Source organism: Lepidochelys kempii, chromosome 10, assembly GCF_965140285.1.
Source record: "Lepidochelys kempii isolate rLepKem1 chromosome 10, rLepKem1.hap1, whole genome shotgun sequence".
In the NCBI taxonomy this organism is placed as follows: domain Eukaryota; kingdom Metazoa; phylum Chordata; order Testudines; family Cheloniidae; genus Lepidochelys; species Lepidochelys kempii.
The window spans coordinates 49,067,123-49,092,153 of record NC_136389.1 but is presented as its reverse complement, the minus strand read 5'-3'; the positions used below and the strand labels follow the sequence as shown (position 1 = coordinate 49,092,153).

The 25,031-nt window shown below is 51.5% G+C and overlaps 1 protein-coding gene across 3 annotated transcripts in view; it reads right to left on the bottom strand.

Moving 5' to 3' along the window:
- The window catches only part of LINGO1 (leucine rich repeat and Ig domain containing 1), a 462,557-nt gene that overhangs the window by 105,687 nt on the left and 331,839 nt on the right, over positions 1-25,031 (bottom strand). The window contains exon 6 of one of the 3 annotated variants that reach the window (XR_012153954.2): positions 8,650-8,710. The exons of the other annotated variants lie outside the window; for them this stretch is intronic. The gene's annotated coding sequence lies outside the window, so the exon portion shown is untranslated. Of the gene's footprint in view, positions 1-8,649; positions 8,711-25,031 lie in introns of those variants that run through there. 3 annotated transcript variants of the gene reach the window in all.

The following is a 25,031-nucleotide window of genomic DNA, read 5'->3' as shown; positions in this document are numbered from 1 at the left end:
TCAGCAGCTTAAGACCTCTAACCCTCTGGCGCCCAGTCCTATGCTCTAGCTATGTGGAACCTCCCTCCCCGCTCAAGCGTAGTCATGGAGACCCTGGCTCATGTGCGCAGGGCTCAATGAGTCACCCCATTTGGGGTGAGAGAGGTATTTTCCCCAGGGCAGGCTGGGATTTTGTCAGCTTCCTTCATAGCACTGAGCAGGGACCATCCATTGGGGTTAGGTAGGCGTGTCCCACATTAGCCTTGCCCTCCGATTTCAGAGATGGAGGTTGCAGTCCTTCACAGAGTCCCTTGATTCCATGGCCAAGTGAATGGTGAGTTTAACATGGTTCTGTTCTACTGTGACCCTACAGCCACACATCACAGACAGCTCCTAAACCAAGGGAACACACCTCCCCGACGGAGCCATCCTCTCCTGTTACCCTCGAGGGAAAGACAAAGCAGCCAGGCTGGCATACTCGTTTGGGCTTACTTTGTCTATTAGGAGTGGTCTGCGAATCTAGCCTGAGATGGCATTGCCAGTCTATTGGACAGGGTTAGGAAGCCCTGAATCCTGTTTCTGGCTCTTCCGATGCCCAGTGTCCCCATGTTTACAATGAGGCTAACAATACTCCCCTACTATCTTGCAGGGGGGCTTAATTCATCAGCATTGGTAAAGCATCTTTAGATTCTTGGATGGAAGACATCTAAGAAGGGCAAAGCATTGTCCCCTAGATATCAGGGCTAACACATGGGACCGATTCTCTGCCCCTCACAAACCTCGGCGGAGGTGCCACCGAGAGAGGGGCAGAAGCAGTGGCATGGACCTGGAAGACAGCCAGACCGCACTAGCCCTGCGTGATGGGTGAGCCAGTGGGGATAAATAAGGAAAAGGAATCTTCGGGAGAGGCTGGGGTGGTCTCTCGCTTTTCATTGTTCATGCTGCCTCTGCACATGCCAGATCCAGTCAGCTGATGACAGGCAGCTAACACAGCCACAGGACAGTGCCAAGTGATATAGGATGTGGGAAGAGAGAGAGATGCAAGAAAACGAGGCTTGTCACATACCCAAATACAGTCTAGCGGAGGCAGGGAATAATTAAAGTTTCCCCCGCCTTTTTCCCTTCTCTCATCTCAGGCTGTCTCAGAGCCAAGTTGGATGGATATTGTTGTCTAAAGCCAGCAGGGGATGCTCTCATTGGTTAGAAGATTTATAATGGAAGCTGTGGATCAATTACCAACAGCCCCTGACCTTGAAAGCAGACAGCCTGGGGAGGAAGGGAGGGATGGAGAGGATTTTACTCCTTTTTCCAGCAGGAGGTGCTCTCGCCAGGGGGTTTATTGATAAAACCGCAGGGAGTGACTGTAAACAAGATTGTTATGTGATCTCTGGAATGCATGTGCGTGCATACACACACACACACACACACACACACACACAGAGCCCTTGCCTCTGAGCAAGAGACAGACATGCAGAACTTGAGCGGCAGAGCATGTTGTAAATTGGCTAACAAAACAAAAACGCTTGGAATTTTGGAACCAGGGAGGAACAGAAAGTACCTGGGGGTCTTAAATAACCTCTAACTTCCCTGGGAGTCCTGGTAAGCTCTGTTGGATCAGTGCCTACATCCCCACTTTTCGAATGGGGCAAGTTTCCCAAATACCACTGGCATGCCCCACAGAAGGGACTCCTGCCAAACACGAAGCACAGAAAGGCCCCAGCTGAGATCAGAACTCCTTTGTGCTAAGTGCTGTACAAACACCTAGTAAAAGACAGCTCCCGCCCCTGAAAAGCCCACAATCTAAATAGGCAAAGGGCAGGAGGGGAAACTGAGGCTCAGAGTCAGGAAGTGTCTCGCCCAAGGTCACCCAGCAGGTCAGGGGTCAAGTCAGGAATAGAGCCCCGTTTTCCTGAGGCCCAGCCCAGTGCTCTATCCACTAGACCACAATGCATCATGGCTCCAGGATGGTTCACATGCAAAACATGACTTGGTTTTGATCAGCATGGAAATTAACCCATTTGAAATTCCACCCTGATCAAAAACGTGGTCACCAAAGCCCAGATCCAGGGTGAAATAGCATCATTTCCTGGCCTCCTTCCGCACACTGTACCTCCCGGACAATCAACAACTGGTCTTTATGTCCAATCCTGCTACCAATAAAGGCAGATTGCTTTAACTCCCTCCATCCCTCCCCTCGTCACCCTGCACCTTTCCTTTTCAAGTGCCTGGTGGCAGTGTGCTGAGACTGGGAATATCAGTGCACTGATGGCGGGACCACGCTGACCTTCTCCCAGCAGATGGCTAAGCTCCCAAGCCAACCTCAGTCTCTCCCCTCTCAGCTTGGAGGAGGGCCCCAGCTTGGAGGATTTTTTTTTTCTTTTCTTATTGTGGGCAAACAAAGTGGAAAATGAATTCCTTTAGATAGCAAATGAGTTTAATAGAAATGGTGATGGAGTGACATTGTGATGGGAATGCTAATCCCCCACGCGATGTGGACAGACTCTCAAGCAGGGCAGCACCGGAGGAAAGGTCCTGCAGCCAGGCCTACGCTTGCTGAGAACTTCTCCATCCGCAGGTGGGACAGCCAAGGTTCTCTGCTCCACGGAGTCAAAGCTGGAGGCTGCGCAGCCCCCAGCACTGTGTTATGGGGGACTGGCCCTTCTCTCTGCTGGCACGATGCTGGAAAGGCGATTTTGCTGAAGGTGCCATCCTTCATAACCAGCCACCAGCGCCTTAGCGCAGCATTGAGTGGGTACTGTGCTGTCCTTCGCAACTAGCGCGGCCCCAGGAGCTGCTCAGAGAAGAGCTAAAGAAACAGCCTTGCTGGGGCAAGGCAAAAGGAAACTGAAGTCCACTCCCCTGAACAAACACCCATCACCAGCTCCACTTCCCTTTGTACCTCTTCTGCTGCCTCCTTTTCCCACCCTGACTTGGTTCTGTATTGCCAGTATCTGACTCTGGTCAGCAAAGCACTTGGGACACATGCTTAAAATTAAGCCAGCATAGGCCCATTCCCCCCTATTCAGCAAAGCACTTAAGTCATCAACAGGACTGAAGCGCGGGCTTGAAGTGAAGCATGTGCCTAAGTGCATTGCTGAATTGGGGCCTGTAACTCCCTGCCAGGTGTCACTGGATCCCATGGGCCCTAAACAGTTTTCAGCTAGAGATGGGGCCAAACTCCCAAGTCCAACTCTGTGTCTGAAAAAAGAAAAGGAGTACTTGTGGCACCTTAGAGACTAACCAATTTATTTGAGCATGAGCTTTCGTGAGCTACAGCTCACTTCATCTGTGTCTGAACTTACCCAAAGGTTTAGTCCCAGGGTTTCACTTGGGGACCTCTCTGCTCCCAGCACCCCCCTCTCCAGCCCTCATTTAACCAACTTCAACAAGTGGGCTCCTGCAGCAGCGCTGTGAGTGTGCGAGAGAGAGCTCTCCAGTTTGCTATCTGGGAAGCGATTACGCTATCACTTGAAGGATCAAGCAGGGAGGGCGGCAGGCTGATTATCCAGAGACGAGATTCTGTTTACACACACGTACCTAGATAAGGAGAACTAGAGAAAGACAGTACAGAACTGGAAGTATATGAGAGCTGGAACCTCAGACACAGCTAGCCTGAGAGCCATAGATTCATGTCTCTTTTCCATGAGAAGCCGTGGGTTCTGACCCAGTGGGTTCTGGGTGTACGGTGGGGTGAATGGATCTCTCCATGGGTTTGGTACAGGGCAGAGGTGAAAGTAAGCCAGTACGCCCCAGTACAGCGTACCGGCAAGAGACCGTGTGCCGTATCGGGGTGGATTGGTTTCCCCAGGCAGCAATTTAAAGGGCCTGGGGCTCCCAGCAGTGCCCCGGGCCCTTTAAATTGCCGCCAGAGCCCTGGGGAAGTGGTGGCGGGGCTCAGGTGGTGATTTAAAGGGCCCGGGGCTCCGACTACCATTACCGCCCTGGGCCCTTTAAACAGCCGCCTGAGCCCAGCCACTGCTACCCCAGGGCTCCAGCAGGCTCCAGGGAAGATTTAAAGGACCCGGGGCAGTAGCAGCAACCGGAGCGCTGGACCCTTTAAATTGCTGCCCGAGCCCTGCTGCTGGAGCCCCAGGGGTCGCGGCGGCAATTTAAAGGGCCCGGGACTCTGCTGCGGTAGCGGCGGCTGGGAGCCCCTGGCCCTTTAAATCGCCACCGGAGCCCCCAGCTGCCACTTCTACCCTCCAGAGACCTTTAAATCGCCACCCAAGCCCTGCTGCTGGAGCCCTGGGGTAGTGGCAGCAGGGCTCCGGCGGTGATTTAAAGGGCCAGGGGCTCCCGACTGCTGCCACTGCAGTGGAGCCCCGGTCCCTTTAAAGCTCCGCCAGAGCCCGGGGCAGCAGTGGCAGCCGGGAGCCCCCGGGGCTCTGATGGTTATTTAAAGGGCCTGGGGCTCCGCTGTGGTAGCGGCAACTGGTAGCTCCAGGGGGATTTAAAGGGCCCGGGGCTCCCAGCTGCTGCTACCACAGTCCCAGCCCGTGGTCCTTTAAATCTTGATTTAAAGGGCCCAGGGATGTAAAAGTCCCGCCTCTTCCAGTAGAGGCCACGCCTCTTCTGGTTGAGGCCCCGCCCCCTCCTAAGGACTCCACAGTACCGGGAAGTCCTTTAATTGACTTTCACCCCTGTTACAGGGCCCATCACTGTGCAGTCGAAGTGCCTTAGCTGGTGCATCATGGGGGTCTAGGCTATTGGCTTTGACGGGCCGATGTCTTGCTCCCATACGGCAACTGCACCATTTGGAATGGCTGCAGCCCTGGTTCAACAAAGCAGGTGTGTCAGTGCTGCCTTGAATCAGGGCCTAGAGGAGCACACACACTGCTCGTAGTTCATCAGAGTGGGGCCCAAGGCACAAAGTAGAGCTTGACATTCAAGGGAGTGGGATAGTCCGGTTCAGGGGGCTGGCTGGTTGGTTCAGTCCATTGCAATGATCGGCGGGCTATGTGTGAAATCTGGATTTGGCTGCCCATTCTCCACATTCCCAAGCTTTGGATCAGGCCTGTCTCTAACAAAAAAATGGGAAAATAAAGGATATTGGGGATAATTTAAAGAGCCCGTAACAACTTCTGTCGTCAGATTTCCATGGTCATTAGCCCGCGTTCCCATGGAGAGGCTTCCCCAGCGCTGCCTAACACTTGTGCTGAAAACCCCGACCCCTAAGCCCTAGCGGGGAATTGCACCCATGGACTAAAGCTACACTATCAGCTCCCCAAATACATGGGCAAGACATTTCCAGTACCCTAAGCTCAAATCAGGGCTGCAGAAGCACGGAGGGGATTCCTGGGAGGAAATGGATGTGTCTGGGTGTCAAGTGGGCTGCAGTCCTTCCCTGGCTCCCAGGGCCTGGAGGAAGGCCATGTGCTTTAAGTGCAACCCTTTGGAAAGTATCTTTTCCCAATCCGTCCTTCTCATCTGGCTGAGGGGGTTTTCGTCCCTTTGCCTCGCTGATGTAACTGAGTTCACCCTTTCCCCGCCAAATCCCGGCAGTGGGGTTGGGAACAGGCACCATCGCCCTTCCTCAGCTGGGAGCTCCCTCACTCCAGTAGCTGCCGACGTCCCATTGTGTGTGCACTTGCCTGGATGCTTCCCAATGCGCCTCCGCCCCGGCCAGGGCTGCACTGTACAGACGGGAGCGCCGTGAGGAGTGGGACACAGTGGGAAAGCTTTGCTCACACAAGCAGCCTGAGGGAGCTGTGCCCAGAGCGAGCCAGATCAGCTGGCAGAGAGCCTCACGCGAGTCGAGGTTCAACCCCAGGACTCCTGTGGTGCCGCTTGGGTTCCGGCCAAAAACAATTATAACACAAGCCTCCAAAAGCACCGAACTTCGCTCATGATGACTCCTGCCAGGCGACGCCTGGACTGGAATAACCACAGCCCACAACTAAGCAATTCCTGCTCCTTGTGGACTCACCGGCAGAGGAGCTGGCTTTGCTGCTCCTGGTGCCCTTGCCCTCTGACAGACATGGAGACATCCTGGGAGAAGTCAGGGCCGCCCTGCATGGGCCACAGCTTCTCTCAAGTCATGAGGGCAGCTCCGTCAAGAGGGAGAACCGCTTTGTGGGTAATGCACGGACTCCAGAGTTCTGGGTTCAATCCCCGGCTTGGCCAGTCTCCCTCTGGGAAGTTCCTAGTCCCCCATCAGGCCTGCATCTATCAAATGGGGTCATCACACTTCCTTCGTCTATTTAGACTGTACGCTCTTCGGTGCGGGGACTGTCTCTTACTGCATATTTGGACAGCAGCCAGCACACTGGGGCCCTCATCTCAGCTGGCTACTACTACTAACTACTACTACTAACAATTTGTCATGTGTTCATGGGCAGGTCAGCATCACTACATTGCTCCACCCAGAAAGCCCAAGCCCAAGCCCATCCTCCCCTGCGGTGGGAGACCCATCCAGCTCATGTTTTCCTTCACTGCTCCACCAGTGAACCCCAAAACCTGCTCCCACAGGAGCATCTTGGGGTGCCAGGAGATGTGTTTGTTCAGCCCATGCTGGCCTGCATGGCAGTCTGGGACTGCAACACTGCCTCCTTGTGGGATGGGAAGGCAATGCAATCTGGCTAAAATCCACCCCTACGCACAAGGCCTATGTCTCACTTGTGCTGGTTCTTCTGCACAGGGGCGAACACCAGCCTCTGCACTCATGCAGCGCTGGGCTCCCCTTACATTGCTGCACTGATGGACTCATCCCAACCACTCCAAGCCTCCCTCAATCCTTCCCTATTGCACATTTCTGGGGAAAACTCAGTGCGCATTTGAGCATTGGCCTGCTAAACCCAGGGTTGTGAGTTCAATCCTTGAGGGGGCCATTCAGGGATCTGAGGCAAAAACTGGAGATTGGTCCTGCTTTGAGCAGGGGGTTGGACTAGATGACCTCCTGAGGGCCCTTCCAACCCTGATATTCTAGGATTCTATGAGCGCGGCCTCGCCGGCCTCGTGCAGAAGGACGAGTGGACGTTTGGAGGTGGATGCAGCCCCTGCCTTAAGAGAGAAGGCTGAGCAGCTCCTGGATAGCAGCAGAGTAGGGACTGCACTGCTTCAGGGTTTGACATCTCCCCTGCCACTTCCATTTAAAGTTATGAGACAAGCCCACGCTCCCGCTGCCACAGCTGATCGATTCTCTTGCTAACCTGGTCTTATTTTAGTTCATTATAAGCCCCCAGGACATTGCAACTGTAACTTCAAAAACAAACCTTTTCTTTGATCAATAGTGTAGGCAACTGAAAGAGGGCTCCTTCAGCGGGTGGGTATTAGTTACTGTGACAGAACGCCCCATCTCCCAGCCCAGCCGCATTTGCCAGCCACCGCCCTGATGCGAGGGCTCGAGGCTTGGGATCAACCTGGCTACAGGAGGGGAAGGGGCAGGGGGCATTGTAGGTAGGCAGGCAGCAGGCACAGCAGGGACTGAAAGCAACAAAAGGGGCTAATGGGATCAGTTGGGGGTTAGAGAGAGGGCAGGGAATGGCAAGAGCACAGCTGTTCCACCCCCACTGAAAGCAGAGGGAACCCCTCCTTCCTTTCTTTCCCTGGTGTGGCGGCACAGCGCTCCCGCTCCTTGGCTGCTGCTTCCGTCTCCTCCAGCCACTTGTCTTGGTGGAGCAAACATGGTGCATTTGGTCTGCAGCATCTTCTCCCCCACCACTTGGAGCTGGACATAATCTTTCCAGGGTAATACGTTTGGGGGGGGTGGGGAGAGCCCAGCTCTGCATGGCTGACTCAGCTGCTAAATCCCTCCAGGATACAATGTTGCCCCCTCAAAAAGGGTCCCCAGTTCAGGATGTGGTAAAGCTTCCCAGATCAGAGAGCATCCCTAATTCCTCACTTCCTCCCCCCGCTTTGCTCCTCCTCGGGCTGACAGCAAGGAAATGCCTCTGTTCTGGCTCTTCTAGCAGGGAAGCAAAATGCTGCTCAGGCAGCGCAATTGCCCATATGGACATGGAAATAGATAGCTTCAATATAGTTGCAAAAGAACAGGGCTTGGGCCATTTTTCTACCATTAGCTACAAATTAACTCAGCGGAATGTACTGGGAAGATGAGCCAATTTCTGGGGGGATGTTTGCCTGCGCTACTGAATTGGCCCATATATAATGTATATGGGCAGGAGTGCAATCCAAAGAGGCAGGAGAAGTCCAAATAGCCTGCAGGTTGGGCCCGGCCCCTGATTTGCCATTGAGATGGCTTGCGGCGAGAGCGAGACTGGCAGAAAGGAAGCACACCGGGGCACGCACAGCCTCCAAGAAAATCAATTACCATACCAAATGAGCATCTAAGAGGCTTTGGGGAGCCTTATCATATGCCTTCGATTCCACTCCATCCGCAGCCTAGCCTGAAATTATGTACCTGATGTTCCTGTGGTACAATGAAAATGGGGGGAGGGAAGGGGGGTGGGCAGCAGAGAATGGAAAGCTGCTTCTATACACTCTAATCCTGGCTCAGAACCTCTCTGTCTCCTTGTATGAAAGTTCTTTGTTCGATCTCCATCCCATGGCATATAAAATCTGCTGGACCTCCTAAGCATTCTGCTTCCCACGTACCTGCCAGCCTCGAGAGTTCTCCACTGGCTCGGGAGCAGGAGAGATGCAAGGGTGTTTCTGGAACACATCTGGAAGTGAATTATTCCTCCCTGCAACCTCCCCCTGTCTTCTTCCTTTTTGGGGGTGGGGGTCCTCGGGATTCCCAGCCGCTCAGGCAGGAGCTGCTATTTCTTCTTTGCTGGATGTTGACAGGAGGATCACATGCACAGTGGTTATTTAATCTACCTTTGAATTGGAAGCAATACCTCAAATGATAATTACAGAGCATTTGTATTTATAGAAAATCAGCGCACACCCCCATACGCCTGGCCAATACCACAGTGATCTATAAATACAGGAGAGGATGGTGGGGGATGCTCAGAAAGGTCTTAGTGCCATGAAACTCAATATGCCTGAGTGGCACGACCACAAGGAGAGTTGTTATAGCTCTTGTCATGTATATAATGCCGCAAATGGAGAGCGAGTGATACACGGACCCTGTCGTGAACGGTTAGGAGAGAAACCGAGAAGGACAAGACCAGGCACAGGATAAGAGCATTGACAAAGAAGGGCATGGATGTCGGAGCGATTCCTGGAAGAAGCAGGTTTCAAGGAAGGATTTGGAGGAGGGGAGAGAGGGGCATCACAGCTTCAGGGCAACTGCACCTGTATTCGTCTTCCGTGCTGCACCAGGGGCACCCACTTAAAGGTTTCTGGCTCCCAGCTGTCACCTCGCTTGGGCAGACACCTGCGCCTCACTCCCTTTTCATCACGTTTTTCCAGGCTGCACCATTCCCTGCCTTCAGTGTGATATCCCAGCAAGTCAGACTGCCTGAAAGGCCAACCTCTCCACTTTGCTTTCTCTCCAGAAGCTGTGCCCAGCATATTGCCCACCATGATAAAAGTTATCACACAGCTCTTTCTAAACAAGCACATTTATTCGTAGGGTAAAAGCACTACAGAGGAATCCTATTAAAACAATAAAAACCTACCTGCATGCTAAAATTCTTACTAGAGGTCACCCCCAACCCCAACCTCAGGCTCTGGTAGTTGTCAGTCCTTCCAACCCCACAACTGGAGTTTCCCTGTGATTACAAGTGCATAACTGCCTTAGATTCACAGCCAGAACAACTAACTGGGCAGTTCATCCACTTCTTCATACAGCTCAGGCCTATGATTTCCTGTAATCAGCAGATAAAGGCCCTCTCCTCAGCTTCAAAAGAAGGGATTTTGCACAATCAGAGGTGCGGAATTTGCATTAACCTCCTCCTAAGGAATTCCCCAGGAAATCCACTTCACACAAAGTCCATGCTTGTCTGGCATAATTTCAGTATAGTCCTTTGAACTCCCAGGCCACACATCAAACATAAGAACGGCCATACTGGGCCAGAACAACAGTCCAGCTAGCCCAATATCCTGTCTTCCAACAGTGGCAAATGCCAAGTGCTTCAGAGGGAATGACATCCCATCTCCCCCGTGGCGAGGTTACACACTATCCTGGCCCACGATAATCCATATACTTTGAATTTAATATAATGGACCCCAAAGATCCTTAAATGTAATTCAATAAAGTTTTTCAAGGAAATTGCCACATCTGTCCCAGGAGCATTTAGTGGAAGTAGGAGATTGCTCATGCCACCCCATGAACAAAGGAATGAAACAGGAATGGGAGGAGGAGATGGAGGGAGGGAGGGTTAGGAAGGCATGTATGGGGCGGGGCAGGCATTAGCTCTTTCTCTACCGAGGACAGTAAAAGTTTTACAGTATGGCCAACTCTCACAATTTCATCATCAGGAGTCTCATAATAGTTGTTTTTTCTCTTAAAGTCCCAGGCCCCGGAGTCAAGTTATGTGAGAATCTCAGCTTTCATTACAAAAGGGTTAATGACTAGCCCTCCTGGTTGCAGAGAAAACCTTGGCCCAAATGCCAGGAGGAAAATAATAGGAACTGAACCTTTGTTTTAATATCTCATTGTTCCTAAGATAATCTCATGATGTTCTAGGGCCTGGCTCATCATTTGTGAATGTTTGGAGCTGGAGATACTAGCTTTATAACACATGCTTGCAGCCATGCACACGCATGTATGTTTTGTTTGGCTTGGCCTTTTTCCACCCCTCCTTCCTCATTCCCTTCCTCCGAAGTACATTGGCCATGCTGGACATACTGTCACTGGCAGAAGGCACAGCTGGCCACATGTGAGGTATAAAGTCATTTCACAGAGTGGCTTGAACTTTGCCATGTGGCTTGTGAAATGCCTGAGTTTATGCGATACACTTTATGACCACATGGCACATGTACGTAACATTCATGCATGCACACGCGTATAATGAAAATTTGCATTGCACTAGCACCTACAGACCCCGCCCCAGATCAGGGCCCCATCGTGCTAGGTGCTGTACACAGTGAAACAAGTTAGGAGTGGCTTGTTTATGATGGTTTATAACGAACAGAGCCTAAGTGCACCTGCTCCAGGATTGACCTCAGACTTAGCCACTCAGAGATGGCAACGCTTCATGCACACTCATTCCTTCCAAAGTCTCCTCACATTGCTTTAGTTTTAGGTCTGCAGACGCCACGTTCTGCTGGAGCAAGAGTCCCAGACAACAGCATCCGTGTTTCTTCAATTTAAGACATTATAACTGATGTTTCCCATTCCTAATGTACAAGCAAATATTTGGCCATCTGGCAGCCCCATCAGCCGGGCAGCAAAGCGAACCGTCTGGCTTCTCTCCGCTGAAAGGGTGACGCCGACGTTAAAACTCCTCTCCCGGATTGCTGGGCACCCCTTCCAACGCAGCACGGCAGCCACCATTTGGCAGGCTGCTCCTGTGCCATCTGCTTGGAGAACTCTCCACAGAGCGTGGAGGCATCTAAAAATAGCTGGGAAGTTCATCAAACATTTATGGCCAGGCTGAGAAGACCTCTCACAATCTCACACCTTCCCTTGGCGTTCCTCCTTTGCCTGTGAATTCCCTGGGACCTTTAATCACCTTAGTGTCTTTCACTCCCTCCTCTTCTTCAGATTCTTTCCATTCCACTCTCCCCCTCCTCCCCCTATCCCCATTTCCCCTTTATATGTTGCCTGAGATTTACAGTGAACAGTTCGGGATGATGAGGGAGGCCCTGTATCACCCATCACTCTGTGAGCGCTCCAGGGGGCCACGGCTGTGAACATCACGGGGAAAGTCCCCACAGGCTGTGCTGCTCCATTCCTTGCTTTCCTGCCACCCCCAGGCCCCCCTCTCTTTGTCAGCATATCTGGGTCCGCGTTAGGCTTCAGCGTGGCCACCCTTCCCCAGTGGGCGTCTGGGCTGCCCAATGTATCCGCACTGGTGGGGGGGGTGTGTTGTGCCCTAATGGACTCATTCCCCCTTGCTCCTCTTTCCTCCTAAGTGTTGGTGCCAATTCCCTTGTGCCAATGGGTGGCATTAATCATGGCCAACCCAGACAGGGTGGTGTGGGAGTTTGCATGGGAGGGAACTTGTATCTGGGCATGGGGGGGGGAGAGACCATTGCCACCGCAAGGCTCTCTCTGCCTCATGAGGCCTCACCTATGCCAGCATCAGTCTGCCATGCCCTAGTGTAACATGCACACTCCTCCTGTCCCTATCCCTCGCCCAGCCTGCTAGCTGCTCTCTCAGAGCCTTCCACCCTACCCATCAGAACAGGCTCACACGCCATTGCCAGGTGTTTCCAATGGGTGGCAGCCAGCCATCTTCCTCCTGCTGGAGCCGTTCATCCACAACCCCCCCCCCTCCCAGCCTTGTCTCCATGGGGTTAGCCTTCAACATCTCCCACAGGTTCACTTGGTTACCCCCATCCCACCCACACTGACCCCATCCCACACAGACTTCCCAGTGACCCCCACCGTGCCATAGCAGGCTGATAACTAAACATATACATGATGGGCAAACCCTGCACCCCATCTCTCCAGCTCAGAACTGACTTGTGCACTGCATTTCCCCAGCAGCTCCACCCTACAGGGGGCTACCAGACAGCCCCACCTCCAGTTCACAATGGATGTGTCTCGGAGACTGGGTTTCAACCTTTTGCATACTGGGCCCCCCTGTTTCAATGTCTTTTCTGTCCCAGGCCCACCCTCCCATCTAGCTGGGATCTAGCCAGGTAGCAATAAAGGAAGGGTGGGGTGAGAACTCAGGATCTAGGAGATCTACCTTCTGTCTGCATTTCCTCCTTCACTGCATCACAATGGACTAGCCTTCACCACACCCATCTTTATCCACACTTCTTCCAGCATGGGAGAAACCCTGACCCCTTCTCCACATCCACTGGACATAGTGAGCTAGTCCCCACCGCTTCTTCTCATCTCTCATAGCGATTCCCTGCTCCCATCATCTTACCTCCAGCCAAAGCTGAGAATGGGGAGAATTTGTGTCGTATTTGTCCTAAGCAAGAGCGTGGTTTTTCTGGACAGTTTATCCCATCATTTTCTGTTCCCCGTGGAAATGAGCTGCCATCTGGAAGTGTTTTACCACAGCAAATAAACAAAGCAACTGGGAGAAAAACAAGCACCCAACAACCTGGGCACGGACAAGCCCAGCATTAAAACAGCCCTCCCTGCTGTACTGATTTGAATTGTTAATAATTCAACTACTATAGTTACTTGTCAGGAGAAGAGAAAGGAAGGAAGGAAAAACAAACCCCTTAACAATGAACTCTCATGTTCAGCAGAACATAAAGTGAGGATGGAGGAGAGGAAGAGAGAAGGGAAACAACTGAAAACAGGTTTCAGAGTAGCAGCCATGTTAGTCTGTATTCGCAAAAAGAAAAGGAGTACTTGTGGCACCTTAGAGACTAACCAATTTATTTGAGCATAAGCTTTCATGAGCTACGGCTCACTTCATCGGACGCAATAGATGACCATTTCCTTTTCAAATATTTATTTTCAAGTCCACCTCAGCATGCTGCTCCTGATATAGAGATTTCCTCTCTGACAGCTCACAAGCCCCTGCTGCAAGTACACATGCTACTGGCTTGTCTTGGTAGGGCTGGAGTCTGCTGGGACTCTCTGATTTCCTAGCAGCAGGAGTCAAGAAGCTAGGAAGGTTTTTTGTTCTTCAGTTTGCACACACCACCCCTCTTCCCCTGCCCCCAGTATCTTCCTCTAACACCTGAGCCAAGAACGGTTTCCTGTCTTTCAATGGATATCCTGCCCTTTATCTCCTTGTCCAGTCAACCAACTAGGAGTTTATTACAGTGCCCATCACCATGTATCTGAGGCTTAACTTCTTCCCCACACAGCGAGCACCCATCTGGGAAGGCAGGATGCACTGCCACGTTAACCCATGAAGCAGGCGGAAACTCAGACCCAGGAACTGGGCTCAGTGTCTCTAAGTCACCGGGCTTGTTGCTGTAACCCCTCAGGATGTGACATCTTCAGCTCTTGTGCGGATAAGGAGAGCCGGACTTGGTCAGTCCTTGTCCAGTCTGGACAGCTCTAGGCAAAGCTCCAGTGGGCAGTGGTGCATTTGTCTGAGTCAGTACTGAAGCAGTACCCTGGCACACTATTAGAGGGCGTTGTGTTGCTGGAAGTGGTTTATAAGCGGTGCAGCTGAGATCCTGAGCACCGACAGCTGGGTGTCAGATGGTCAGACCCAGTTCTTAATCCAGCAACCGCATTCTGCCTCCCTGAGTTGCCCTTGTCCTTCCACCTGCAGCGGGTAATCTCCCTTATGTCCTGACCTAAAGCAGCGTGCACACCTGCCTCTTCCTCCCAACCAGTCATGATTCAAGAAGAAAGGCTGCAGAAATGCAGCACACGTGGAACTCAGAGACAACATGAGGGCTGGGGGGAACTGCCATTGGCGTCTCAATGCTGTAAAGGCAGTTCCTTTCCCACCCTGGCTGCAGCCCGCTCCATTCTATTGGCCTCAAGAAACGTCTTCCGCTAGCAGGGCTGTGAGCTGCTTGTAGTCTGTATCTGGCTGCACGGCCTGTCTCAGCAGCTGGGAAGGAAGGGAGGGCATCGATGCAGCCCACGGGCCTGGCGCTGGGAGCAGGTGGAGGAAGAAATATCACAGCCACGTTCCAAATGGGAGCTTAAAACACCAGCAGCAGCAACAACAAAAAAACCTCCTGCGGAATTCATGCCAGCCAGTTAATTTCTTTGCAAAACTGTATACAGTGTGGAAACTCCTGGGGCCTGATTAACCATCCAGAAATTATGTCTGTACGCAGCTCCAGCAAAACGATCATGGCACCGAGGCCTGCAGGGCCTATATAAACCCTCTCCAAGGTGGGCTTAACCCCTGGGGGACAAAGGGCTCTTAAAGATGCTAATGGTTGTCCAGTAATCAATGACTCCCCATCTCTCTTTTTTGCAGGGAGAAGAAAAAACCTGAGTGAATCCAACTGAGCAGCAGTAGACCATTCCCTCCTCAGCCTTGTAAGATTCAACCCCCAGCAGACCACATATGGATGCTAAAGAGCTGTATTAACAGGCTTATCCCAGGCCTGGGGTTGGGTAGGTGGAGCCACCCTGAGGTGAGTGGAGAGAGAGAGCAAGCCCTATCGCATTTTAAACACTCAAACTTGAACAGCTCTGCCTTAGCTAGGCAGCGTCCACCTGGGGATACATTACACACTCACATTCAGTATCAGATCCACTGTCAATCCCAAAACACAGTCCTGATGCCTATTCATTGCAGATTATCAGAAACCTTGATTATCCCCGATTATCCAATGGCCCAATTATGTTCAGATAATCAAGATGGCACTGTATGTACACACACACACATTACATATTCTGTACTGACATATCCATGCACAACACACATGCCTATGCATAACAATGCAGTTTTGTTGCAGCCGTGTGGGTCCTAGGATATCAGAGAGACAAGGCGGGGGAGGTAACATCTGTTATTGAACCAACTGCTGTTGGTGAGAGAGACAAGCTTTCATACTGGCTCTTCTTCAGTTAATGGGCCACTTCACCTTGAATTGTCCCTTAGAATTAGATTATGTGCTAACTACTTATGGTCAACTATCTGTTCAATCTTCTATTTAGCTGTGACACTCTCTCAGTACCTTTCCCAAACCTGAGGAATGTTTGTCTCTGTCGCCAACAGAAGATATTGGCTATGGCTACACTTGAGACCTTACAGCGGTGCAGCTGTGCTGCTGTAACCTCTCTGATGTAGCCTCTCTAAGCTGATGGGAGAGAGCTCTCCTGCTGGTTTAACTACTCCAGCTCTCCTGCCGTCTGCTGACATAGTGCTTACGTTGGTGTAATGTATGTCACTCAGGGGGGTTATTCACACCCCTGAGCAACATAAGTTATGCCAACATAAGCTGTAGTGTAGACATAGCCTCATTTCACCCACCGTGTCTCTGTAATATGCTTAACACCTCAGATACACACCTACATTACCACACATCTATCCTGCAGGTATATACACTCACTCGACTCACTAAAATCCCCCGCCTGCCATACAACCCCTTACTATCATGCATAGACTCACATGGCCAGGCTAGGAAAAATCCTGTTATCCAGAAACCCAGAACAGCTGAAAGCCTGGTCCAGACAAATGAGATAATTCCTGCCGGCTGCCCATACTAACCTGCATTAACAAGCCTGCATTCATTGACAGACCAGCTCACTCATCTGGAACTGATCTCCCACCTCCTTTGTCTTGTAAATGTTCTCCAAACAGAAGAAATTACCTGCCCAATCCCTCCTCCTGCCCAGCTCAGTCAGTTCCACCCTTTCTGCTCTTTGGACAAAAGCAGGAGTGTCAGACTTTTCCCCAAATGGGGCCCGGGGCATGGCTATCATGAGGTGGTGGCAAAGCATGGCCAAGGCAAAGGGGGAATTTTCACATTCAGCTCAGGTTGGTCTCCCAGGAGAGTTGATGTCCCCAGGTATTTCATGCCCGGGTCAGATCACCAGTAGGGAGCAATCAAGCAAACATCCCAACAATACAGGGTCATTAGATGCAAACTCCAAACCAAAGGTTGGCTCCAAAACTACAGCTAATGAAACAGCAAAAGGAGTATTTCATTGTGAGACAACTACATCTGAGATCCATCCAGGTCATCTCCATTAGCCCCACTCAGAGAAATGCAGCCCCCACGACCCCTCTCCGCTACCCCCATTCACACGCCACACTGAACTGCCTCAGAATTATATATTCATTCATTAAGAATTCCTCTCTCCACTCATCCTCCCTCCCTCACGCCCTCATCTCTCATCCCCACCCCCAGTCTCACTCCCACACGCTTGCACACAGTCATTCATAAAGAACCTCACACACGCCCTTTCTCCCCCAGTTGCACCCCCCATCCTCACCAGCACATGCCTGCAGACACACAGCTTCCTCTCCTCTGCTCGGCTGGAGAAATATCGATTGCTTTCCCCCCTGTAATATTTCGCTTGACTGAGCAGATTTAGAATCAAGGAGTCAGACTCTGCCTAGGGACCAAACACATATTTAATTCCACGGTTTAAGGAGCCCTGGAGCCGGTTATTCTTATTTTAAAATGCCAGTGCAGTGAAAGTAAGCTGACATTTGGGGGGGTGGGAGAGAAGGGAGATGGCAAGGGCTGAGGAGTGTGCTCGTCAGCTTGGTGGTGTTAGCACCAGCCTGTGGTGAAATGAGTTTGACAGCCTCATGCCGGCTGTGCATTGGCAGCCTACAGTCTGACATGCTAGTCAGCTGCACAGCATTAGTTGAGCAAACAACTGGGCCTGGTGCTGAGCCTGAACTGAAGACAAGTGATTTGTCTTCATGCTTTTTCTTATGGGGGGGAAAAAAGGAGGGGGAAAGAGGGAGGGGAGGTGTGAAATTATCTAATGAGACCTGTCAGCTATACTGAGGACTTATTAAATATTTGTGGTGCGGAACTGCCTAGGAGCCCAGCTAGTAGAGCAGGACCCCATTGTGCTAGGCGCTGTACAAACTGCGTACAGTTCAATTAATATCCTCTAAGTAGTTTGCAGTGGTGTTGTAGCCAGGCTGGTCCCAGGATATGAGTGAGACCAGGTAGGTGAGGGAACGTCTTTTGTTGGCCCAACTTCTGGTGGTGGAAGGGACAAGAACTCTCCCTCAGGTCTGGGGAAGGTAACCAGAGGGTCTGAGTGAAATACCAGGTGGGACAGATTGTTAAGCACGAGAGGTGCACACATGTTGTAGGAGCCCACTTAAAATTAAGTAGGCAATTAACACCTCTAAATTTGCTCGGCAAAAGAGGGTTAGTAGGGTGTGCTACACATTGTTGTAATGAGCCATAAAACCATCATCTCCGTTAAGTCCATGGTTTTTAGTGACCAGCAGAGTTATGAATTTAAGTTCCAGGCCAAAATGGACACTAAAAACCATAGACTTAACAGAGACGCTGGTTTTATGGCCCATTACAACAATTTGTACCGCTGCTGTCTGCTAACCCTTAATTGCCCTCTTCATTTTAAGAGGCCTCCTAGAGCACGTGTGAACTCCTCATGCTTAACAATCTGCCCCACCTTATATTTAGCTCTAACACTCTGGCTACCTTCCCCAGACCTGAAGAAGAGCTCCAGGAAGCTCAAAAGCTTGTCCTTTCCACCAACAGAAGTTGGGCCAATAAAAGGTATTATCTCACCTATGCCCACTGTGTCTCTCTCTCATCTAAGCAGCACAGACACATAGGCAGATCCAGCCAGCCCAACCGGAAAATATGTAACCAAACAACATCCTCCAGCTCCATAGCCTATGTCCTTAAGCAGCAAGTCACAGTTATGTGGAGATTTTTATAGCCAGGCTGTTATGACGCCAAACAAGAGAGGGTCAGAGTGGGAAAGCTAGCAGAGTGTCCAATGCCTAGCAAAATGGGCCCTCGATCTAGGTCGGTCCCTAGGCACTGCTGTCATAAACCCGATTTATACCAGCCTGAAACATAGCACTGCAAATCGCTCCCAGTGCTATACTTTCACTTATATTGGCATTGCAACCTGGGAAGATCCCATCCATATTCCTCACCAGGTCTTTGGAAGAATTCATGAAGAGGAAGCCCCCCGTAGTAACCAATCCCGAGTGTTGCACTGGGTCCAGTGGATGCTGGGGCGGCTTGAATTTGAATAAATATGACATTGTTCTACCACAAGGGCTCAGAACCCTGTGGTATCACCTCTGGAGGCGGATGTGTTTGGGACCATTACTGGAGATTCTGCAGCGCTTTATTCATAAGGGTGATGCGGAGTTTAGCCCATGCTGTGCAAACATCTTTTGGCAAAGAGCCTCCTATCAAGTCCCAGCTGTTTGATTCGATGAGATCCCAGCAACTTGGGATCCAACAGACATGGTGTCAACTTTAAAGAGGAAGGAAAAACAAGCAGCGGGCCTCCAGCTGGTCTCTGGAGGTGGCTAAAGCAGCTGTGCTCGGATCAAACGCCCAGCCTACTTTGCCTCTCTGAGGCGACTCCTTCACACAGCGAGCAAGGAGCATGCTGAGCCTGCTAACTGGAGCAGACAGCGCCTGGCGCTTGGGAGCCGGCAGCCGCTTGGAGAAAGGCTCTGGCAGGTGAAAACAGACGCCACTGGGCCAGCTGCCTGGGGCTGGCAGGAAATTAAAGAGGGGAAGGAAAGGCTACTTGTTTCCTAGCAGTGGGAGCTCTGGTAATACATGCGATTCAACATTTACATGTCCCTTCTCACAGGCAGCACATGGAAAAGCCATTCTATCACCCACACACACTCCTGCCCCTCAGCCATGTCAGCTGCAGGACACTTAGCTCTGCTGAGGGTGGGGTGCTGGGAAAGGGGGGGTGTTTACAGGGTGGAGATTTCCTCCTAAAGAGAAGGAAGCCAAACCTGGGATGTACTTCAGCCCGTGTCAATGTAAAGGATGAGGGGGAGGGGTAAGATGTGATTCTCTGGGGGCTCCCACATCTCCACAGAGCTCTCAGCACACAACAACCTGGGCTCTTCTCTAGAGCATGAGTCTAGAGCATGCTCAGTAAACCTCATCCCGTCTCTGGTGGGCTAACACCCCCTTTAACTTGCAGCCCCCTGCAGCTGGCTGAACTAGCATGACCCTTCTTGCAGGGTGGTAATTGGGGGTCCCTGCCCAGATTGTTTCCAGTCACACAGCCATCCCCAGCAGCTCCATTTCATGTCCTCAGAGGAACAGGCAAGCAGAGCCGCTCTTTACAGCCTCTAAATAATAAAGATGAAGATATCAGACACCAGGCACTTCAAGGGCACTGGTACTGCTTGCTCCTCAGAGGGAGGCCGTGTGTGTGTGTGTGTGTGTGTGTCTCTCCACTAAAGCAGAAAGAGCACAGTAGCAATATAATCTTATGAGGCAACGAAGATGATAATTATAGTGTCCTTAGAAAAACAGCAGAGTAACAGCAGAGGGATGCACAGTGCACAGGATGGAGTGAGGGATGCGTCAGGGCCCAGGCTGGGCTGTAGGCTCTGGGGAAGTGCCATGGAGCAGAAGCTGGCTTAGGAGGATGTAGCTGGATGTGAGCCAGGCAATGAGATGCAGCAAGCTGGGGGCTACGGTGTCTTACAGGTGGCGGCAAACTGTGGGCTGTGACGTTGTTCGAGGTGTCGGCAGCATGGCAAACAGGCATCCCATGCCAGTAGAGGCCGCAGTAAGCCGTCAGTGTGGTGGTCAGCATGGGGGTCATAGTGTATCGGCACAGGTAAGATGCAGGGGACCAGGATGCGGGTGATAGGGCTACAGTTGGGGTGTTACGAGGCATAGTCAGTCAATGGGCCTGGTTCAAAGATCACTGAAGCCAATAGAAAGACTCCCACTAACTTCAGTAGGCTTTGGTCAGGCCCAGAAAATGCAAAGCGACAATTCTTTAGAGACAGGCCCAAACCAGAACCTGAGATCCAAACATCCTCAGAGTCCATTTCAGCCTGTCTCTGACACCTCCTCATGGATGTCCAGCAGTCACCTCAACATGGCTGAAACAGAGCTCTTCTCTTCTCTCCCAAGCCTTCTCCCTCCTCCCACCTATCACTCAGGCCTGTCACCTGGGTGTCAACTTGGGCCTCTCTCTGGGCCCCACATCCAGTCTGTGTCTAAATCTTGCCGATGCTTTCTGCATCACATCTCTAAGATACGGCCTTCCCTACCCAGCTCAAACTCTCCTCCAGGCTCTCATCCTCTCATGTCTTGATTCCTGCCACATCCTTCTCTCTGGCCCTGACCAGTGCTATCTTGCCCCACTCATCTCCACTCAGAACACTGCTGCAAAGGCCATTCTCCTAGCTTGTCACTTTGACTAGGTCACCTCTCTCTTTGCATCCTTCCTTGGGCTGCCTCTTCTCTACTGTATCCAACACTTCACTTTCGAGGTCCTTCAGTTAACCCCCACCTCACCTACTACCTCTTATTCACTAGGGAGATCTCAACACTCACCTCGGATCGGCCCGCGATGCCGGCCTCCATCCAGCCCTGTTGTGCTTTCTCCCATACTGCCCCTGAGATGGGGCGGGGGGCACTCCTTATAAACATCTGCAGAACTAACGCATTCCCCTTCTTCAAACCCCTCCTTAAAACTCTCCTTTCTGGGATGCCTACAAAACACTTGACAATCATTCTGCCACTGACTTGCAGAAACCACGCCTTGGTATGCTGTCCGATACTGCCTCATTGTTTCCTTGTAGTCCCCCGTACAGTTGTCTGTCTCCAGGCCTCTGGGGCAAGGTCAGTTTTTTTGTTCGGTGTTTGTACAACACCTAGCACACTGGGGTTCTGGTCCATTACTAGGCTGTATGGTAATATGCAATAATAATACTAAAACTGATCCAAACGTATTGCTGTGGGTTAGGCTGGGCTGAAGTGAGAGTTAAAAAGTTCGGTTACTGCCTGACCTAAGCATTTCAGGACAGTGCTAATTTTGGAGCATTTGTCCAGTGACCTACACTCAACCTCTGCAGAACAGAGGGGGGATGAAGAGGGGGAATTAAGGAGGCCAGAGAGCAGCGAGTGGTATTTAGTGATGTACCTAGTTTGCTTTCACGAGCACAGATGGGAGCTCACTTCTGGGCTAACCATTCATGCACTCTTTGTGTTCTGCGGCAGAAGAGGATGCCTGTAGGGAAGATTTTCAAAGGCACTAATGGGATCTGAATCCCTAACTGCCCTTTGTGTCTTCGGAAACGTCCCCGTTTGAATATGTTGCCACCATAACATTCACCAGGAGAGGAAAAGGTCAAGGAAACTTGCGTCTGAGAAAATCCAAAGAGGTTTATGAAATGTTGATTCAGACCACATATAGCCACGCCTCTGGCTTGTAACTGGAGTGTTGGGTTTTCCAAGTGGACACATAGAGGCTGGAACTAGGGGTGCTGCTGCACCCTCTGGCATAGGCGCTGACTCTGCAAGTACTCCGGGGCTGCAGCATCCACGGAGAAAAATTGGTGGGTGCTCTGCGCCCACCGGCAGCTTCCCGCCCCGTCCCGCCCCCCACTCCAGCTCACCTCTGCTTTGCCTCCTCCGGGAGCACACCGCGTGCCCGCTTTTTCCCCCTAGCTCCCAGCACTTGCACCATGAAACAGCTGTTTCGCACGGCGGGGAGGAGGGGGAATGCAGCATGCTCAGGAAAGAGGTGGGGCCTGGGTGGGGATTTGGGGAGGGTTCCAAAAGGGCAGGGAGGAGGTGGAGTTGGGGCGGGGACTTTGGGGGGAAGGGGTTGAAATGGGGGCAGGGCAGGGAAAGGGTGGAGTCAGGGCGGGGCCAGGGGCAGGGGGGGTGCGAGCACCCACCGGCACCTGGGAAAGTTGGCGCCTATGCCCTCTGGCTTGAAGTGGCTTCCATCAGGTACAGGGCTTACAGTTTGGTTCAGTGGCTCTCAGCACCCCCACTATACAAATTGTTCCCGCACCCCTGAGTGGAGGCATCGCGACAAGGGTATGGTCACATGCTGTAGAGGACAAGGCTTGCTGTAGATTAGACTGAGAGAGGGGTGGAGGTCATGATGAAGTGGAAGGAGCAGACAGCTGTGGTAGAGAGCATGGTAAGATCTGGATAGAATGCAATTAGACATGTTCCGGGTCACGCCACAGGGCGAGCTAGGTGTGATGAAGACAGTGTGGTACGTTGCGGTTTAGGCTCCAGTTAGATGTGGCCCAGGCCTTGCTAAGTTGTGGTTTAAAGCACAGATGTTGTGCAGTCCATGAGAAGATGCATGTTACGGGGAAGGTATGAATCATATTGAAGCAAGCTGTGGGTTTGGGGGCCAGCTCCAGTAAGTTGTGGTCCTGGCTTAGGACAGTTGTGGTGCAGAGAGATGCAGCACACACCGCAGCAACCTGTGCATTAGCTGGATGTGGTCAGACATGACATGAGCCATTCTGAGTTGCGGCGCTGTATTTTCACTGAAGCAGGCAGGCAGGAGAATTAAAATGGATCCCTCATTTAAGCTCACTCGCAAATTTTAACAGCTCTTGACATCTTTCCTCACCTCAACTCCCCCTAGTGTTGGCAACTGTGTAGTGCACAAGTCACAACACTGGGATGGCAGGTTAACATGAGTCCATAGCAAAATGTGGAGGAGAACAAAGGTAGCCATAATATCAGCAGTAGGATCAGAGCTTAATTTGTAATGACAGAGGTGCTGGGGCTCAAGCAATTTTTTTACATTTATAACCGATGCGGCCAGCCCAGAGGTACTGGACCTATGGACTGCCAAACCTAGAGGTGCCGGGGCTCAGCGCTGGCACAAATTAAGCACTGAGTAGGATGCCGTGGGCCCTGGTGCAGTCAGATGTGGCACCAACCAGCAATTCAAAGCGGAGTCAGAGAACGTACAGAACATGCCATGCTAGGCTGTGAAAGGTGATTCACAGTGACTGTGGGCTAAGATGCAGTCAGAGGGGAAGGGCCTTTAGTAAGGGGTGAATCCATGGATACCTGTATGGGGGAGTTAGTGATATGGCAGCAGCGATGGGAAAGTGTGGCTTGAGTCAGGTTCTGAATGGGACCATCCTTGGGAATATGGGCGTAAGAATTCTGCAGGATATAAACTCTGCTATTATGTGTCTTTATTGCCCATCAGACCGATTCATTCTTTCTCCCTTGTCACCCCTCGTGATTGGAAGAAGCACCCTGTAAAAATCCACCAGGCATTACATTAGCCTCTGGAATCTCACCTCTGCCATGACAGTGGCTCGGCAGCTGGTGAAGTGACTGCTGCTTTTTAGACTAATCATAATCCCCTCACCATTACCGTGCGGCTCCCTTGCCTGTTGGTTGTTTCTCATCACATACTTGGGCTGCAAGCTCTCTGGGGCAGGGACCGTCTTTTAATTCTAGCGCAATGGGGTCCTTGATTGGGGCTTCTGGAATTGCAGCTAGTAACGATATAGAACCACATGGAGGTTCGCCTTTCGTTCAGCATGGAAGAGACCATGCTGCACTGTGCAGTTAGAGCCCAGGCTGTCAGAAATTGTGCGGCAGGCTGGTGTTTGTGTGTTAGACACGGTAGTGAGATGCAGGCTGGATGCAGTTAGGCAATGGCTGTGCTATGCTGCAGGTTAGCTACTTTTCAAAACATGCCAGGGTACAGGGCAAAGTCGCAGTCAGAGACAGCTGAGGCAAGGCGTGAATGAAGATGCTACTGGGTTTGGTGACTGCTTTGCTACCGTATGGGTTAGGATGCTCTTCAGTTCGGTACCGACACAGTAAGGTGCTGGCCCGAGAGTATTTTAGCGTGGTAGCAGCCAGGGAAAGATATGACATGTTGAGAGAGGATGGATTGGTACAGCGCAGGGAAAACTACAGAGTGCAGTTAGAGGTGTAAAGACTGCAGGCCCAGACAGGGCTCTCCGTGCAGCAGTGGAGGAGAGGTTTCATGCAGCATGGGCTTGGGGCATAGCAGGCAGCTGGATATGGTAGATGGATGCTGTGAGAAGCTGTGGATTCGGGGGGATGCATTGTAGAATGGCGTTAACTCTTTGCTTGCTGGGATAGAGTCTTCCTTGGCTCCCAGAAATTAATAAAATGACAAAGGGTGGACTAGCTCCGTATCAGTAGCACAACTGTTCATGGTGCCAAAGCCTCAGGAGAGCTGCCAGGCCTCCTGAAGCCAGTGGGAGAGGCCCCCTTAATCGTGATGGTGGTGGCACTGGCTCCTAAGCGAAGAAACGCGGCAGTTACCCACACTGTTGGAGACAACCAAGATCTCTCCTGATCTCACACACAACTGAATCCAAGGAAGCTTTATTGGCATGACAAGCTCTGCAAGTGCTGGCAAAGTGTAAGAAAGAGATAAGAGCCCTAAGATATTACTCACTGCAGACAACGTTATGCAATGTGTCTGTGGTGTGATCCCCTGCATCCGTTCCTGCCACTGTTGCCCATTACACACACACACACACACACACACACCACACGCACACCCATCTACATTGTTAGTGGAGTTGGAGGGGTTTCATTGCCTGGCAGCAGGCTCCAGCTGAAATCTCAGCCAAGATCCAGCGCTAATCCTCATGCTATTATCTCCTTGCATCTCGAATAACTAAAACATGCTCCTACAACAAGCAGATCAGGCCTGACCTTGG